Raw genomic sequence first — 12,385 nt, forward strand, 5'->3', positions numbered from 1 at the left:
TTCCCCCGAGGAGCCAAGCGTCCGTGTCTCTTTGGAGAAAGCGCTCGGCAAATGAAGAGGGTTTGCAAAGAAACATCCAAGATCCTCACATTTAACATGCAACCGGCGAGGAAAGAGGCATTCTGCATTTCAGTTTGTCAGGAAGGATTGGCTGGGACTATCTTGTTGTTGTTTGCCTTTGCATCTGCAGAAGAGGAGTAGCTCATGCCCCAGAGGACAGGGTCAACATTCAAAGTGACCTTAAGAGACCAGAAAGCTGGGCCAAAGCTAACAAAAAGAAGTTCAACACGGAGAAATGTAAGGTATTGCACTTAGGTAGAAAAAATGAAATGCATAGCTATAGGTTTATGGGGGACACCTGGCTTAAGGAAACCTATAGATGTGAAAGGGATCTAGGAGTCCTTACAAGTTGAACATGAGTCAACAGTGCAATGCGGCAGCTAAAAAGGCCAATGCAATTCTAGGCTGCATCAATAGAAGTATAATGTCTAGATCAAGGGAAGTCATAGTGCCATTTATTCTGCTTTGGTCAGGCCTCACCTGGAATAATGCTGTGTCCAGTTCTGGCAACACAATGTAAAAAGGACATTGAGAAGCTGGAGCCATGTGTCCAAAGAAGTGCAACTAAAATGGTGAAGGGTCTGGAAACCATGAAGCCCTATGAGGAGAGACTTGGGGAGCTGGGGATGTTTAGTCTGGAGAAGAGAAGGGTAAGAGGTGATATGATAGCCCTGTTTAAGTATTTGAAGGCTTGTCACAATGAGAATGGAGGAAGCTTGTTTTCTGCTGCTCCAGAGACTAGGACACAGAATAATGGGTGCAATCTTAATCCCTATCTTTTCTGAATTTAATTTGGCCCATTGGTCTATGCCTTTTGTATTCAGGAAGACAATGCAGCTTTCCTGATCATCTCAGCAAATGCACTTGTGCTTCAGAGCAAGAAACATGTCAATCAAATGTGTCAATCAAATCATGTCATCTGCTGCGCAGGGAAGGGACCCTCTGGCTGCAGCACCATCCCTGAGAAGCCATTGCAAGCACCCCATTTCCTTCATTTCCCTTCTTCTTTTTGCTCCTTCCAGTGTTCCTGACTTGAGAGACCAACCTCCCGCCGCCGCCGGTGACTTCTGCAGTGCGCTATAATTGTCATGGCCAGTGGAGTGTGCAAGGCACAATGAAGGCAACAACAGAGAGGCCAGGATGCAAAACTATGCATTGTGTTGCTAGGAATCTTTGCAAAGAAACGGGGTCCCTTTCCTTCTGGGCCTGAACTAAAAGACATTATTCCGGGTTAAATGCTTATTCTCTCTTGCAATTGCCTTGGGCTGCGAGGGCAAGGCGGGCTTCAATAGAAGAGCGTTCGGAAGCTTTTTGCTAATATTCACGGAAATCTTGAGCTATGATTTTATTTTGTTCTATTTGTTTTGCAAAGACCAGCCGTATGTATGAGGCCTCCTTGCTATTTCTTTACGTTTAATGGCTCCAAATCCAGAGACAGCCGGGGCCCATTCACACTCCGGAAGTGCAGTGCTATGCTTCCACCTTAAATTACTGTTAATCTCTGATGTAGTAAATCCTTTATTTTTGCCCCCACATATTTGTCATTGTTATACAAATCTTTGTTTTTATAGTTATACTTTTCTATGCATCTATAGGCTTTGCAAATTTCCCCCAATCTGGAATCCCACTTTACTTTGCAGTTTCTTGAGCTGCTTACAATCCTCTGATAGAGAGCTCCTCCATTGTATTCAAGGGGAACAAAAAGGAACATTTTAAGTGCAAATCCCAAGACTCCATAGGATGGAGCTTGCTGTTGTTGTTGTTGTGTGCCTTCAAGTAGTTTCCAACCTAAAGCAGTGGTCCTCAACCTTCCTAATGCCGCGACCCTTTAATATGGTTCTTCATGTTGTGGTGACCCCCAACCATACAATCATTTCCTAAGACCATTGGAAATATGGGTTTTGCAATGGTCTCAGGGTCATTTGACCCCCAAAGGGGTCGCAACCCACAGGTTGGGAACCGCTGCCCTAAGACAAACCTATCCTGGGATCTTCTTGGCAAGTTTTGTTCAGAAGGGGTTTTCCATGGCCATCCTCTGAGGCTGAGAGAGTGTGGCCGGCCCCAGGTCACCCAATGGGTTAACTGGCCAAATTCGAGCCCTGGTCTCCAGAGTCATAGCCCAGTGCTCAAACCATTGCGCCACGCTGGGGAGGATGGAGGTACGGCAGCTGAAGTGGGATCAAAGTGCTACAACTGTGCAGTGTGTGAATGCACTGAAGGGATGGTTTCCATAGGATGCTATTGGGATGGATATAGACACAAGGCCCATCTGCAGCCAACAAAGCCATGGTCTGTCTGTCTGCATTGCACCATATGCCTTTTGACTAGAGAGGAGAAAAAAGGGAGCAGGGAAGGGTGCCGAGCCTCTGTAATGGAAGGGCCTGTCATTCCCCATTAACCCCAGAGCCCTCCACATGATGGGATCCCATCTGATATCGCCACGGGCAAGTTGCCTCCATTTGTAGTCGGGTGCTGCGTTTGAACAGCTCCGGATAAAATCCAGAACAACGTTAAAATGATGGAGCAGCAGACTTGGTAAGGCAGAGAGACAGAGAGAGAGAGATAGAGAGAGACAGAGAAAGGGAGGGAGGTGGAAACAGGAGAGAGAGAGCTTTTTAGTGCGGAATTAATAATGCAAGTGTTTAGACACTTTTGGAGATCCTGGGAGATTTGCTCATTTAAAGAGCATCAATGGGGAAAGAGGAGAGAGAAGGAGAAGAAGGAGCCCAGCTCATCCATCTTGCAGTGGCTGCATCGCTTTGGAAAGAAGGCAGTGTTTCCCATCATCCTCAAAAAGATGTTTTGGGGAAGCATCAAGGAAAACCATTCCGCCAAAGTTGGGCACATTTATGTTCCATTGGGTGTCAACTAGAGAAAGCTGAGCGTGGGTTCGAGTCAACTTTCCAAACATCTAAGTTATGTTTGGAGGCAACCTATTTCCTTCTTTCTGAAATGGTTCAGAGAGATAGCCTTATTTCACACTTTAGTTATGCAATATGGTGCTGCCATTCGCATTTAAGAGCCAACGGAGCATAGCAATCTGAGTGTCGGACTAGGGTTGCATCTACACCGCAGATATAATGCAGTTTCGGCACCTCTAACTGCCTGATGTTTATTTATATTGAACAAATGATGGTATTAGTCTGGCTCTCAAAGCAAGTATCTTGTTGTATTACTAATGGAACTTACATTGCATTTCCTGGACTTCAAAATGCTTTCCCTCCCAGTACTGCATTGGCAAAAGGAGGAATGGCCTCTGCCTGCGTAGATATCCCTCCATTATACCATCTTAACTGGGAACACCAACAACATCTTGACAAATTGCACGCCTGCGACTAAATAACTAAAATTGGCATACATTTCCCTCCCTCCTGTATGACTTTTAACACCTTTGCTTGATGCAGAAGCCAGCGGTGCATTGAAAATTTGCAACATGTACGTTGTGCATTTTGTTTGGCCCAATAAAAGTACCACTGCTTTGTGGAATTTGGATGTTGTTGTACCCTGGCCATGTTACAACATGAGTTTGGATGTCGTTGTACCATGAACCATGTTAACGTACCCATTTCTGCCATCTCAAATAGTTTAGCTGCCCATTCTTCCAGGCATTTGTGGAATTTTTTTGGTGAAAATCTTGATTTGTTGCATTTGGGAGGAACTCTCTATAGCCCTGGAGACTCAAAGCCAGGCCTTTGGGAGCTTTCCGCCCGGATGAAGCCAAGGCAGGACTGGGTTAGCTGCAAATCCTGCATAGCAGACTGTGTTCGCCGCATAAAGAGCAGCCAAGAACCAATTAAAGAACGGCGTTGCAACCTCTCCTGGAAAAGCCTGCTCCATTGACCTGCGTTGAGACTCCAAGGGAGGCCAGCCCCAGTTCTTCTGGGCTTTAAATCCTTTCCAATGGAATGGAAAGGAAGGCTGAATTATTCAGAAGGGATGCAAATATATTCTCCTTCGCCGGCGGAAACCTCAAGGGTACAGCCCTGCGATTAATCACCCAAGGACCAGAAAGAAACTCAATAGCAGGAGCTCTTCGTTTAGTTTATTTTGGGGTCTCAGGTTTCCATTCACTCCCCACTCCTTTGGGTTTTGTAAATGTTGGAGCCACGAAGTGCAGCAAGGGCTTCTCTTTGCCCCCGGCGTCTTAATCAATGCTCCAATATTATATTATATTATCATATTAAATATGATTATATAAGAGGTTGGAAAGACATTGCAATATAGAGTCAGGTATTGAGTTCCCATAGCATTCCCACTGTATCGTTTACCGCCAAAACAACTCCGTCCTGCTAGGGTTAGAGAGATGTGTTTCTATAGCATGTATTGGGCAAGTCACAGGCTCTCAGCCTCAGGAGAAGGCCATGGCAAACCTCCTCTGAAATCTTGACATGAAAACCCCATGATAGGTTTACCTTTAGGGTCTCCATAAATTGGAAACAACTTGAAGGTGCACAACAACAACAAGAAAAACAATTTGGCTGTGCCCCCAGTTGGTGATGCAATGCAATGCATAGATATAGGATGGGGGACACCTGGCTTAAGGAGACATCTATGTATGAAAGGGTCCTAGTAGACCACAAGTTGAACATGAGCCAACAGTGTGATGTGGCAGCTAACAAGGCCAATGCTATTTTAGGCTGCATCAATAGAAGTATAGTGTCTAGATCAAGAGAAGTAATAGTGCCACTCTATTCTGCTTTGGTCAGGCCCCAGCTGGAATAAGACTGTGTCCAGTTCTGGGCATCACAATTCAGTTACAAGATGGAGCATGGCCAGAGGAGGGTCACCAAAATGGCGAATGGTCACCAAAATGGCAAGGGGTCTGCCAACCATGCCGTATGAGGAATGCAGGTGAGAGGAAAAAACTCTGTTATGACATTACTCCTGGGGTTACTCAGCCATTTAACTAGAAGAACAGCAGCAAAATAAAAACATCAGAAGATGTTTAAGCGGATCTGCCGCCAGCGGAAAGAGCCATGAAGGCCTCCCCGATGTGGTCCATTTCTGGATAATTAGCGCACCGTGTAAGACATGGCTTCTTCCCCCACATCCGCCCACATGCTTTGCATGTGCGAGAGAGGAAGCCTTCAGAGGTTGCATTTGCTTTCGTTTATTCATGTTCTGTTTATTCTATTATGTTTAACTAGGATGGCGGAGTTGGAGGTGGAAGCCATGTCTTCGGGAAGAGATGGAGTCAAAGCTGCCATGGACCAAGAAAGGTTGATGCGGCCAAAGGATATAAAGCAGTGAGCCCCAAATAGTAGTAATAATACTAATAGTTTATTTTTACTCCGTCTCTCCAAAGGATAGAGGCGTGTCGCGGCAAGGAAACGCAGAGACAGGAATGGGGTGCACAAGCTTCCCTCCAAGCCTTCCTCCAGCCAGGTTTCTGGCTGGGCCTTTTATTGTCATTTAGCTTACATTAGTCCGTTATTTGCCTTACAATCATTTGCTAGGTTACGTGCCCTTTTCTGCAGTGGAAGCAGGATGTGAAGACCAGCTAAGTCAGCATGGACTTATCTATTTAGTTATGGATAAAGCATTGTCATCTCGAGTGAGGGTCGAAGTCCTATGGTTTGCCAGTAGAACTGCCACATTTCAATCTTGATGAGCATTGCTATCCTGAGAGAGGGTCGCGACCCCACGGTTTTGCCCATGGGGTTGCCACAGAGGCGGCTTACATCGCTACAACATTCAACATAATAATATAACAACAGAATGAAACAACATACAATAGACCCCCTCCCAACCTGTTTTTTAAGGAACGGCCTGACAGTGTAGAGGACTATCCTTGTTTAATGCTAATGGAGTTTCACGTTGATTTAATATTCCTCGTTCACATTTGCATCGCCAAGACCTCCTCTTGTAATTAGCTAATCCCATTTACAAACACTTTTCCGCAAGGACTAATTGGGAAGGAAAGGTTCAGAGGGTCCTGGAAACACTTAATTGGGGTCACGCTGCCAGGCTCCGTCTTTTGGGGGACCGCCAAGCATGGCATGGTATCACACTCTAACAAATTCATTGAAAACAGGTTGGGGGGGGATCTGATTAAAAGATGGAAATGAATGGGAGCAAACACATTTTGCATAAGACAAACCTTCCTAGACGAAAGCAAAGGCCTACCTTGTCCAGCGTTCTGCCTCCATGAGGGACATCTAGTCTCCTTCAGGATATCCATCACCAGATCATGAGCTCAGATGCATCCTTCGTCTCCGGTTCCTCAGCAACCTGGATTCAAGGATGAAGATATGGGGATGGTGGTGGAAAATAGGGGGTGTTTTGTGGGGTTTGGGGGTTAATGTGGCCTTGTTCTAGAAGAGTTTATTCCTGATGTTTCGCCAGCATCTGTGGCTGGTATTCTCTGATGATGCCAGCCACAGATGTTGCCGAAACGTCAGGAATAAACTCTTCTAGAACAAGGCCACATAGCCCCAAAAACCCACAAAAAACTATGGATGCTGGCCATGAAAGCCTTTGATTTCATAATAGGGGGTATTGTCTTTTCCAATGAAGAATTACGTCCCCAATGAATTTTTCCTCTAACCTCCTTCCTCAGTTTCTACTATCATAATGACCTAGCATTCCAGTTCAGCGTTCAGATATAAACTTCAGGCCACCAAACTACAAACAAAAGGGAAAAGCCAAGCAAACCCAGGAAAGGTCAAGACAGCAAATGTAAAAATGCTGGAAGGGAGCGTGTTTCAATGTTTTTGCAATGCTAGAAATTTGGAGATGGGAGGAAAACTGCATTAGGTGAAGTGTGGAAAAGGAGGATACCTCCGGAGGAAGCCCTTTGCTTGTCTCCAGCTGTTTGGGGTGAAGAGTAAAGGAGAGTCAGGTGATGTTGGCCTTATTGAAAGGCTTTGGAGTGGGGCAAGGCAAAGTGACCCATGAAAGGCCAGCGGTTGGCTTCAAAGGGAGATGGAGACTGCAAGAGATGGAGAGCAGGAGCTGCAAGATGAAGGGGCCTCCTTTGGGCCTGAGTTGCAAAGGAAAGAAGGGCTGGTGCAACATCTGAACTTGGTGCAACATCTGGGCTGAGGTCTTTCTCGACTGCTTATATTGGGAAGAAACTCAAAATGCTTTTCAATTGTCCCCCCCCTCCATCATTATTCTTTATTGAAACCAGTTATAGTTCATCAAATTACAGTTGGCCCTCCGTTTTCGCAGAGGGTCTGTTCTGGATCCCCTCCATGCAAATGGAGGCTTGCACATATTCAAGCCTCATAGGCTTGAATGGGGTGTGCCCATGTGTGCATGGCCCAGTTGCATGCACCCAGTTGTGTGGGAGCACATGCCATTGGAGATAGTGGAGGTCGCCCCTTCCTGGTATATTTGCTTCTTGTCCCATCAGGTTGTTTTTAAAACCTTTTTGCAATACACCATCCTTCCTCCCATGCAACCCAGTCCAGCCCCATCCAATGTTGTGTGAGTTGCATGCCATGCGTATTGAGGGACCACAACTTTTGCATTTTAGCAGTGAAACGGAAGAGGCGAGAGCCGTGGTGCAGCGCCTTCTGAATTTTGCTCCATCTTTGGGTATCCCTTCCCAGCCATCAAAACAAGATGCTGGTTGTCAGAATTCATTTTTCTTTCGGAATAAGCTGCATTAGGATGAGATTTCCAAGGTGATGAGGCAAATGACGCTGTTCAAGGAGCATGATGGCCCATTTTGACACAGAAGGCACAGACGCTGTCAATCCAGGCGCTGATGGCATCAATGGTATCAAGGATACCATCGGATGGGATCAGGACATCATCAGGAAGAACACACAGAGCTGCCAAAGGCAGGTAAAAGTTCACAGAACCAATGGGGTCCCAAGGGTTTCATTTATCTTTCCTCTAAGAATCCTACCTAGAACGGCTGCTTGGAAATCGTCAGAAAGGTCAGAATGATTAAGTTGGAAGTCGTGCAACAGCATGCTCCATTAATTGTGCAAGCCAGTCTCCATGCACAATGCTGGATGCACAATTATGCATGGAGAACAATTCATGCATAATGGAAATGTGCATAATGTGTGACTTGTACAACGAACATACATGTTCAAGACCTGAGTGCAAATTCTCTGTTGTGCAACATGAAAAATGGTAGTGCCTTCAACTGGATCTTCCCTATAATGACAAGTAAAGGCAGAAATGCAGCTCCTTCAGTTTATTATAAGTAGTTTGATCCTTGCAATATCTTATTCCAGGGTATCTTCAGGTTTGGATGGTGAGAGGACCAACACATCATCAGCTGATGTCTCCCATCCAGAGCCAAGCCTTGGCTTCCAGATTGTTTTTTCTTTCTGGACTTTGTCCATGCTGACCATATTGACCATCAGCCGGCCAGAAGAAGCTACGCAGATGCCTCTGTCCAGAGGGCTATCCTCTGCAGGACATCAGGACTCTGGGGACTTCTGGCAAGATGACCGTCTGCTCCTCCTCTTTGGCCGAGCATCTTCTTCATCTCCATTTGCTTTGCTTTAATCCCTTCTGCCACATCTTTCAGGAATAACAGCTGAGTCTTCAGGGCTGGATGCCCGTTCCTTTGCTTTCCTTCTGCCCCAGATTTATGCTCTTCTCACATATTTTGGAACTAGGAACCTGACTTAGGCCAAGATCAAATGACGTACTTCTGCTATGCCTTGCTCTTTTCCAAAGGATCTCTGTCCCACCTTCTTTCCTGTAGCTTCTTTAGTGCAGAAAACTGTTTGGAGCCTATTTGGGGATCCAGAGAGGGCAATAATAAATTAAAAGATAGAAAAGGAAGTCCCCAAACCCATATTTATCTGTTTCCAACTTGGCCAAGCCATATTCTTTATTTCTTATTCAACCATAAAATATCGTTGACAGTATAACCAAGCAACCTTGTATGTTCTTCCATCTCTTGCATCTGTACATCCATTTCTCCAAACCTTGACATACACCAAATATACTGCAGTCATAAAATCGTCTCATACATAAATTAAAAAGACTTCCTCCTTTATTGGCATTACTGCTCTTAAACTCTTGATTTTTTGAATTCATCACTTATGCAACTCTGCTATCTAGAACTTCACATTATTATTAATATTAGTCATTCTAACATTTTTATATTAACGTTTATATTGTCCTTTATCTGTTTTGTGCCCTGTCTTTATTATTGTCTCTGCTACCTATCCATTTAGACTTGGCCTGTCTATCAAATTCACGTTTCTCCCAAGTTTTGTCGGAGAAACCCGTCGTCGGTCCTTGTCCCGATTTGTTCAGTTTCTGGCATTTTCTGGTGTTTAATATTTAAAAATCCAGCTAATTAAAAGGGATACGAATGACGTCCGTGGAGACGTTGCTTCGCTTATTCAAAGGACACTTTCTCAAAAAGAAATGAGAAATGCAATGGGACGGACGGAGACGAGGCTGTATTCCTTAAACCGCTTGGCTCTGTCTTCCTAATGGCTCCCAGCTGCTTTTTCTACTCTTTCTTGCAAGTTTCAAAGAAATGAAATAATTAAAAATAGGCCTTTGTATCATCTCTGTTGCTTTTGTGATACATTTATCCCAAAATCAGTGGAGACGTCTAATAAAGAAGTCATGCAAACTGGCTTCTCCCCGTCCCTTCTTTTACGCAATGGAAAGAAGCATTCAAAAATAAGCTTTACCTTCATATGGGCTGAAATATGGACTCAAATATCCCAAAACTGAAGCCTTCTGGAACGAGGATCTTGATCTTATATCAAGAATAAGAGGTCAAACAATGCACCAATTCTGCAACATCATTTTCTGCAAAGGAAAAGAATGTGCAAGGGAAAAAAAGTAACTTTCCCAAGCGGTGCCACTAATAAATGGTTCCTGCTTTAATGAAAGGTTTCATGGAACAGCAATAAATCCAGGTCCGAGTGTCAGCTTTTAACTTATTGTGATGGATGGAGTTGTGTTGGAGCTGGGCTATTAATAATAAAATTAGGGCTCTTAATGAATTTTTATCTGATGAATCCCTTTCCTTTCGTGGTTTGATTCATCCACAGCGCTAGGTCAAAATGACACAAACGCACAACCCCCAGATTCACAACCGCATTTGCAGACTGTGAAACTGAGTTCTGGGGGGATTTTAGTCATTTTCAGAGGTGTGTTTGTGAGTTGCAGTGGATCATGTTTTAAAAACTGGAAATTAATTTGGAAATCCATGCGCCTTTTTACAAAAGTGCACACAGGCCGGCCAGTGCTACATTTATGCAAATGGACAGGCCTGCGCATTTTCCCAGACGTATCAATCTCTCATCCTCACCGACTGCCTTGCGCCGTCCCCGACTGCTTGCGCCGCGGCAGGTGAGTGACACCTCTGACAAAGCGAACCTGGCGCCTGGCTTTCCCAGGGAAACCAAAAGTGTCTGGAGGAGACTACCTCCTTAGACATGCTGCTTTCATACCCATTTCATTGGGGACCCGAGGCCTTCAAGCTGACAGAGATGGCAGGTGGAAAACCCACATGGATTTTACCCAGACGCGGCATGCACTGACTGGCAAAGGAGGCTTATGTAAGGAGAATGGTCTAAGCGCAGTCAGTTTGCAGTTCTCTGTCTTTGCTCCTTACTCAAAGAGCAAATATGGCTTGGACCTTGTATGGAGAGGTTGCATGGGGACCAATGCCTAGGTTTAGGGGCATTGCTTTTCTCTGTGCCACTTCTAACCAAGGGTTGTGTGCCCCTTCTCCTTTCATGCAACCCTACTTCTGATGGAACCCAGTGCCTTCCAAAGTACACTCATCTCTCCATATTTGCAGCTTTGATATTTGCGGATTTGATTAATCACAGATTTGATTAGCATGTTCTCTCTAGGAATACTAGGTCCTCCAATGCAACTCTGTGGTCATTGTTAACTAAACGTTGCCCTGGAGGACCTAGAGATTGCTAGAGAGGACACTCTACTAGGCCTTTGTAGCTCCTCCAGCGCAGTCCTGTGCTCAGTGTCTATCGAACGTTGATCACAGAGTTGCCCTGGAGGACCTGGAGACTCCTAGAGAGGTGTCCTTTCAGGTTAAAACATGGTGTTTTTGTTACTTGTGGTTTTTCCATATTCATGGGGGTCTTGTGCCCTTAACCCTATTGAATAGGGAAGGGCAAGTGTATTGGTTGTTATGCGCCTGCAACACATAAATCTACAGATATCATCACCTTCATCCTCAGAGATGAGCCACTGGATCAATAGTTGAAATGGTGACTCGACACATCAGCAAATCCCATTGATTGCTTGGCTGAAATCCTACACTGAACTCGTGTAGCCCCAGTGTTTGTGGAGCATTACTCTCAACATACTGATTGTGCTATGGCCCTCTCCTGTTGAAAGAAGCATTGCGTGACAGAGCACCTTCTTCCTCTTCTTCCCCTTGAATGATGAATAGGTTTTTTATGGTCCCCTTCTTTCCTTCCTCTTCCTCCTCTTCTTTGTCTTCTTCCTCTTCTTTCTCCTCTTCCTCCTCCTCCTCCTCCTTCTTCCTTCCTCCTCTGCCTCTTCCTCCTCCACCACCCTTTCTTTCTCCTCTTCTTGGTCTTCCTCCTCCTCTTCTTTTTCTCCTTCTGTGTTTCAATACCAGCAAAACCCAAGTCAACATTTCAGCCTCTCGCTTGCCCCCAGCCGGCCTTTTTGGAGCTATAATGTTCAGTTTCCTAATTCTCTAAATGGCAGCATTTGGGAGCAAAGCAACATCAGAAGGGAATTTGCTGACTCTCTGCTAAGCAGCTTCCCATAGAGATGGAAGGAGCCTTGACTTTTGACGCAAACAAGACCGTGCAGATGTCAAAGCGCATGAGGATCGTTTACCAGCAAGATGCAGATCGGGCGGCTTTTTTGGCACTTCCTTCCTTTCAATTTATTAAAGGTTGTGTCAGAATGCATTTATCGTAATCCGGGATCAAGCGCCATTAAGACAGCTTCGTTTGGGGTTTTTAATGAATGAGATTGCGGGAGATGGAGGAATGGCGGGGGAACGACATTGGAGGCGATGGAGGAAACAAATATAGATACGGAGGAAATGTGGGACGGAAATGATTGTTTGATGTCGGAAGAATTGGGGCAGGGATCAATGCAAATGTCTCTCTTGTTTTACAGAGAGTCTGTAAGGGAATCAGAATGAGTCAAATACACACACACACACACTCATACCTCCATATTTGCAGCTTTGATATTTGTCGATTTGAATATTCACTGATTTAATTAATATGTTCTCTCTAGGAATATCTAGGTCCTCCAGCGCAACTCTATGGTCAACTTTAAAAGTTGCACTGAAAGACCTAGACATTCTTAGAGAGGAGACTCTACTAGGCCTTTGTAGCTCCTTCAGCACAACTCTATGGTCAGTGTCTGT

This window comes from Sceloporus undulatus, chromosome 8, assembly GCF_019175285.1.
Source record: "Sceloporus undulatus isolate JIND9_A2432 ecotype Alabama chromosome 8, SceUnd_v1.1, whole genome shotgun sequence".
NCBI classification, from domain to species: domain Eukaryota; kingdom Metazoa; phylum Chordata; class Lepidosauria; order Squamata; family Phrynosomatidae; genus Sceloporus; species Sceloporus undulatus.